Raw genomic sequence first — 8472 nt, 5'->3', positions numbered from 1 at the left:
GACATATATGAATATATATATATATATATAAACTCAAAACAACTATCACATCAACAGTAATTATAAGAAAACAGTACTCAAAGCAAACAATTGGCTTTGCTATTTAATATAGTCTCCTTTACTAATTTTGATTGCTATCATGACCCCATAAACTAGTAAAAAGGAGATGCAAACTTGTAAATTATCTTTCACTAGCAGAGGGGTGGCCTTTAGTGAGATAGAGGAACACTTCCAATGTAATGCCTGGCAAAGGGAATCATGTTATATAAATAATTTTCCAGAATGCTGTTTATGAAAGTTGTGTATGTCTCAGTCCAAATAAAATGGATGCTTATTCTACAAACCCCACTACAGGTTTTCTGGTAGTATAATTTTGGAGAAATATTTCCATGCATGGTAAATGTGATAAGCTAATTGGAAGTAATGACACTAGAAACAGAAATAAGCTCTAAGCTCTAACAAGTGTTAAGAAATCCCAACATTATTTCAAAACATCATAGATTTTATATTATACACATAGATTTAATTTCTTTCACAGATTCACAAAGTATAAATCAATCATATGTTTAGTATATATTAGTAATTTCTAGGGATGGAGAATCAATGTTACCATATTATTATTAATTGTACTACTCTGTTTATTATTGATATATATTTTTTCAATACATTTATGTGGACATATTGCTAAGACTTATAAAACAATATTTCCATCTTAAATTTTATATAACTGTACTAAATATTCAGAAGCAATGTTTTCCTTCAAGGCTAATAGTCTACCACTTGAGCCACTCCAATTTTAGCTTTTTGGAGTTTAATGGAGATAAGAGTCAAGCAGAGTTTCCTGCCTAGGGTGACTTTGAATCAGTTTTCGACTCTCAGTTTCCTGAGCATCTAGGATTACAGGCATAAGCCACTGGACTCTTGGCCACAAGCACTTTCATATGACAAATTCAACATAGTATTAATGTCAAGTCAATTCCTTAAAATATATTAATAAAATGTTAATGAAGTTCTACTATAAAATGAAATGGTGATGCTCCAGTAAAATATGATATATGCATGTCTTGTATCCAATTATATTTTATATCCATATATGACACAAAGGAAGATTCAGTGTGTTGTTATTTTTGACAATGAATGACAGTGTATGACAACTTGTTTGGTATGTCTTTGAAATAGAAAGTGCATTTGTTTCTATGTCTGCTTTGAAACAACATTTGGAATAAATTTACTAAGCCATATTTATTGCTTTATAATTTCTTAAAATTGTACTAAGCCATATTTATTGCTTTATATTTTCTTTCTGTATATTCTTTTAGATAATGGCTTTAGTTTACTAAACATGAGAATTTCAACTAGTCTTTAATGATTTTACTTAAAATTTCCTTCTAGTTAGTGTTTTGTTTTAGAAAAAAATAAAGTCAACAGACTCAACACACTAGAGCACTGATAAAAATGTGAATAAAGATTACTATGTATTTTAGCATAAAGTGTACTGTGTACCAATCTTTCCCTCTTCCTTTCTTCCTATATATTTGTATTCATCTTTATGACTCAGAGATTAGTGTTCACTCAGTTACAATTGCTCAAAAAAATAAACCGATGTGGGGAGTAGACCATCATTATGATAATTAAATCAGTTAAATTGGATATCACCATGTTCTCTTCTCATTTATATTAAATATATATGAAATATTCAATTGATTGTCAGCACTAGCCAAACCGCTGAGGGAAACTGCTTTCTGACAACCCAACACTGATATGATGTAGACTTGCACTTTCTTAGTTCAGGAAAACACCCTGTGCTATTTTCTGATACGATGCTAGATAATAAACCTGATCAGCATGTGCTTGAACATCTCCATGCAGTGCTCACCATGTTCTCTGGCATAAGACTGATAGGTCATGCCCAACACCAGCTGTCTCTTCAGATGTGATTTGCCATCTAGCCTGTCAAATGGCTCAATCAAAAAAATATATATATCAGCATCGTCGGCTGTCCTGTCACTGAGAGAAATGTGGAATGTTTCATAGTTTTGCAGTTGTCCAGGGAACTGACAAAACAAAAACAAAAACAAGAAAAAAACCTCTTGCTTCATACCACATTTTCTCAGGCATTCATCTTAGACAATGGCCGGTTTACAGAATGGATCATTTTGATTGAGACATTTGACCCATTTCACATTTTCCATCTTTGTTATTTATTTACAGATATATTATTTTGTTTTGTAAATGACACTATCTTATCGGAGGTAGTAGATATGTTTTTATTTTGTTGTATTGCTATTTCAGTTACATTAAAAGCTAAGGAACCATTATATTATGTGACAAAAGGAAAACAAAACTGAATGTCTTGAATTAAATTCTTGAATTAAATGTATAAAAGAACTGAGTGTAATAATCCAAAACAAATTTCTCTAGCACATTCATACAAGTTGATTTGGAGCAGTAGTTTTCAAATTTCCTTATGTTCATGATATGACAGGATTTTACTCATGAACTGACAATCCACCTGTTTTGGCCTTTCACATGCTAGACAATTTTTTAGACTTTTTTTTGGCTCTTTTGTTCCAAGATTTGGATCCTATATGTGTGGTAGTCATCAGTGCATCCTCTATTTCTGTATTCCAAATCCAGAGGAAATTTTATATATATATATATATATATATATATATATATATGTATGTATATGTATATATGTATATATATATATGTATATATATGTATGTATATGTATGTATGTATATATGTGTATATATATATATATATATATATATCCTCTTAAGGTAACGTGAGTCTATATGGTCTGTTCTACCCATGGTGTGAACAGCTGCAAGGCTCTAGGTTGCAGAATTTATTTAAGGATGTTCTGTATCACAAATAGGAAAGGATGTCTTGACTCAGACCTATGATGATCATAGCATCTATGGTGAAGAAAAATAACCCTTCTTATTCCAGAAGAAATAATTTGGTGTGATCATTCTTCAGAATAATTTCATGGATTTCTTGATGGTGTACTAGCTGCAGTTTTGGACTCACAGTACATTAATCTCCCCAGTTGCATTTTATGGGGGTAAGCCATAGACAAAATAACAAGAAATATTAATTTTGAACAATGCTTTAAAACTTTTCAGTTCTACCATCTTATATGATTGTAGTGTGAATATATTATGAAAATTTGATAAACACTGATCTTAAATTCTTCAAATATAGTATGAAATATATAATTTGGAATTTTAGTTCAGACACTGTGCAGTCTTATTTCAGAACAATAATTCAGTTGTGTTAGTTTGTCAAAAATATAATATGTTCATTACTTTTTAATATTCCTATTAATGTATGTAGAATGGAAGTTAAAACAAAGCCAGGTGAGCATTCTCATTCATGAACTAGAGTGACACAATCAACAATTTCAATGTTTTGGAATCCTTTTTCTGAGATCAACGAAATTTTTGTAGAAATTATAGTGAACAAAAGTTCTGCATGTCAATACTGGCTTCAGATTCAGTGATGACTTTAACCTCTTTCTTCTGTGTTTTTTTTTCTCTTTCTTCCTAAAACTCTGTTAGTGTTAGTCATCTAGCACAGTTAGTCAATTTACACCTTATTGGATTGATGGAGTCAGCCAGTTAACGGGATGATCTGGAACAAGTACCTTTCCTATTTGTGTTGGTTCGCATCTCATGATTAACAAGTTAGTACACTGATAGAGGAAAAATGTAATTAATTTCTTGGTATTTCTAAGAGAAATATGCTCTTCTACCACTCAAAAATGTTAGAACTAGATTTTTAATTTTCCTCTGAAAAAGGGTAATGCTTTTTGGAGGCCTTAAAAAATAATAAAGATGGCCATCAGCCTGGTTTTAAAGAAAGATTAAGATGAGTCAGATATGATGATTGCTCTGTGAATATATGTACAGACAATTTCTCTTTCTCTGGGATTTTAAGCTTCAAATTATTTGCTTTGCAGCTACTGATAAAAGTTCACCAAGGAAGATGAATACCTTTGATAAGCATTTTATCTATATTAAGCCATTTGGTCTCTTTATTTCTATCTTTCCCTCAAAATAAATCACCAGTAAGCCCTACATGAAAATCATATTATATAGTTTCCAGGGCAAATAACTTAATCAAATTTTCTTATACCATATGAATATCATCTTAATAAGTAACCAGTGCCTGAGACATCTCAATTTATTTATATCCATGTTTTTAGCACAAGTATACTAGAAAGATGTTATTTTTTATTTTTAATTTTATTGTGAAAATACTGTACAGAGGGGTTACAATTACATGGTCAAGATAATGAGTACATTTCTTATCAAGCATTGTAGCCTCCTCCTTTGTTAGAAAGATGTTATGAGTTGCTTTTGTTTACTCACTCACAATGGCTGTCTAGTTCAGCAGTTACCATTACTAACTGAGTTTTGAGGTGATTCTATGATGAATTGATTTTAGAGCTTTACCAAAAGCTTCATTCAAACTCTAATTTCATAACATTCAGTTGGAAGTCTGTTTTATCCTGAAAAAAAATTTGCGGGGAGATGAGGAAATTTTTTCATTAAAAAATAATGATAGATAATTCTCAAATGCTAGGTATAACAATAAACAAGACAGACTGTCTCTTCTGGAGTAGATAGGTACTTTTGTAATGAATGACAAAAACAAAAAATTACAACCAAATACATATCATAGAAGTCTGGTAACTGAAACAGAAGAAAATTAGGAAAGATTAAAGCAAATGGTATCCTTTGATACTATAATGTCCTCCTTGGTTTGAACAGATTACTGAAAAAATTGCCAGAACTCTCTAGGGTGTAAGGTGTAGCTTTTGCATAGATGTTGAATTGTGTCAACGAAATATTTACAAAATTCTGATGATTCCATAGTGGCTAGAATATGCAGAATAATAGGAAGTGAGATCATAGTCTACAGAAAATATTTAATTAATTTTCCATGGACATTAAAAGTTTAGACATATGAATTTGTGGTTTGAAGATTTAAACAGGATTCAATATAGAAAAATAATAAAATTTTTCTCTAAGTTAGTTCTGAACTTTCAAAAGGTTGTTTTGTTATATTTTGCTTTTAATATACTTCTCCTTGAAGTTTATTGCATAAACATTCTACTTATCTTTCTATTTGAAGACATTTTATCCTGATTTTACCTTGAATATCTCAACAACATAGTAAGAAACCAAAATTATTTTTGACTATGATACTACCCTTTTTCTTTTCTTTCAAGCATTTTGTCATATTATTCACCTTTCATAACAAAATAAAAAAATAAGCTAAAATAATTTAAGACACTTGGTTTTATAAGTCTCTGAGAGGAACAGAATTTGGGGAGTCTTTTGTGGTTTAATATTTAAGTCTCTATAATTTATGTTCTTCCCTGACCCTTTATTTTGAAAAAAGATGAACATTCCTTAACTGCTTTTCAGGTGAATATTTCAATTTTTTTATGTTTTTTTAATCGATGGTTATTTTATAATTTTTTTAGAAAAAGAAATTAAATGATTCTTGAACTATCATAACACTTAGCTCAACCCATTAGTTTTAGGACTGCCAAAAAATATTAATGGTCAAATTTTTGTTAAATGTTATCAGTTCCACTGATCTAAGTCAGGCCCAGAAAAGATTGATTTTTGAATACATTCTATCACATCAATGCCTTAGTTTCTAGGTCTAAATTACATAGAGGAAGTAGTTACATGCATTTTTCTGTTTATCTTCCAAAACATCATCACTTGTCAAAATATTTGCTCAATAATAATATGCTAGAATAACATTGTATGCAATTTTGAGAGACAGGGTTTCATGAATAAATAGCAGCTAGCATATTTACCTTGTCTGGAAGGGAAGTAACAGAAACGCTTTGTGTCAATCAATATGAAAATGTAATTTAATCCAATGAGACAAAAATCAATTTTCTTTTTTGAAGTTTCAAACTAGTTAAATATCACCTGCTCTGCTTAATTAGTTTTTGATATTTGTTCAAACTCACCTTTAAACTTCATAACAATACACCCTTTTGTTTGAGCTTCAGATTCCCATTCTCTACCCTAATTATATCCTATTTTAACTGGTCAGAGAGAAAAAGTTTAAGGTTTTTCCTGAGAGAAAACCTTCCTGTTTTAATAAAGGTACATTGGATTTTTCAGGCTCCAGTGCCCAGAATGGTTGTTTGATGCATTCTTAACCCCAGTTGTCAGTAATTGAAGATCTTTCTAAAAACCTGAAAGTTATTGCCAAATCACTTTGTATTTTGAAGATGTTTAGAAGTTAAATTAGATTTTTTTCAATATTGCTGATTATGAAAGGAAATGAGGGAAAGGTCATTTTATGCAGTTGGCAAAAATAATTGACTAATAAAACTTTCAAAAAGCTAATTTAAAATGGCATATCCACTAGGCATATGGGATATGTGTAAAGACATACAGAGAAAGAGACAGACAGAATGAGTACATTAGGCATGTTTTGAAAGGAGACGTGAACTGGTCATATTAAAATGTAGACACATAATATGATGTTGCTAGAAAAAAATCTCAGCTTTAAGTAATTTGAAGTTAGTTTGTCTATAGGACAGAATAAGTCCGTGTCCCACCCACAGCTTCCTTTGCATATGTACTGTTTCTGCAATGTTGTTTGATAACTCTATTGAAGCACTGGAACAAGAGAAGGGAAGGGGCGAGAGGTGGAGGAGGAGATAAGAAGAACTTGCCCTTGATCCTATTTTTTTGGAGTGGTTCCTAAGTAATAACTGATAGAAGTAAAATAGGGCAAGACTGATTGAAGGGACATGAATATACAGAGCTAGACGTTCCTTCTCAAACCATTGTAAGACTCAGCCTGTGGTGTTGGCTAAGGCTGTTCCGTCCGCTCTAGTGTCTTTCCTTTTCTTCCACAGGTGCTGATAGCAAACTTGTTTGCTAATTAATCGGCTGAAGTCAACTCTGATTCAGAGTAGGCTCCTCTCAAATATGGTTCTGGGTAGCACCAAATGACAGCAAATGTAAAAATCTCTAGGGATTTAAGTATTTACCCATTATTTTAAAAATGAGAATCATTCACAAAGTTGTCAATAATAGAACAGTTTTATATGTTAGGCTTCAACTAGAAATTAGATTACAATTCATATGCTCAAAATTCTTTAATAATAAAACCACTTCAGACAATGTCATATGTCTCCCTGGGACATTTGGCAAAGGCAAAATTTGCATATTAAGAATTTCACGATTGAGAACATAGGTTCTACAAACATCCAAGCAAGCAAATGTGGTTAAATGATGTACAATGCATAGAAAAGATCTTACAAGAATAATCAGCTGGCATTCCAGGCTAGTAGAGTTGATATTATGATACTCTCAGCTAAATAACCACAAATGGATGAGGAGATATCCAAAGAAGAGCAACCATGAAATAGTGCCGTATTAGGTTCTATGAGGCAACAGGAAAATAATTGTTATGAGAGCTGAATGAGGACCATTAGTACATGAAATTAGCAATGAGGACAGGAAATAACTGAGACTAGCAAGCATTTTCCTGAACAGGGAGACAATATTTTCTTGTGACCTGCCTTCTACTTAACTCTGGTTTTGCTGTAAACCCAAAAAGAAGCCAGGATAAAAGAATAATGCCAAAAAAAAAAAATCAGTCTCCTGGGGCACAAACAAAAGCAAATGGCAGAGAATATATTACAGATTGAATAAAAACAAAACAAAACAACAACAAAAAAACAAAAATAAAACAAAATATTCACAAAAGTGTAACATTGATTTCTATACCTATATTTATTTCAGCACACAAGAAGATATAGATAAAAATATGTGGAAACAAAACAATAGCAGGTGAAGTTTCTGGTAAATACATAAATAATCTAACTTATCTTTATATGATGTTTTACTCTTTCATCCTGGATCATTTTCATATTTTTCATATTTTTTAAAACTTTGCTTTGAAGTTCCTTTGCTCAGGATAAATAGTAGATGGGGACAGAGAGAGAGAGAAAGAGAGAGAGAGAGATAAAGAGAGAGAGAATTTTCTGTTTAAAGCATGAATCTAAAGAAAAGCAGAACATTGGTCAATTCATAAGGACATTATATCAATTAAAATAAAACAGAGATTTTAGGCAAGGAAAAAAATCCGTATTATATGCAATGCTCAGGCATTTTGGCTCAAGGCTGGCACTCTATAATTTGAACTATGCATCTAGTCCAACATTTCTGGGGAAATGGAGATAAGTGTCTCTTGAAATGTTCAGCCCAGGCTAGTTTTGAACCACAATCCTGTAGATCTTGGCCTCATTTATCTTTAGGATTACAGGCCTGAACCACTTACAACTTCATCATGTACTATTTTTGCAGTGCCTCCCCCTAATATTAAACAATGAGTATATCTATGCCCTTTCAGAAATGAGGTTGAATGTTGTCACTTCCAGGGACAGATGAAGGATATCAGTATTCCCATGTC

This window comes from Dipodomys spectabilis, unplaced genomic scaffold (assembly GCF_019054845.1).
Source record: "Dipodomys spectabilis isolate Male_0828 unplaced genomic scaffold, ASM1905484v1 ptg000043l, whole genome shotgun sequence".
In the NCBI taxonomy this organism is placed as follows: Eukaryota; Metazoa; Chordata; class Mammalia; order Rodentia; family Heteromyidae; genus Dipodomys; species Dipodomys spectabilis.
Note: the sequence above shows the minus strand (reverse complement) of the source record.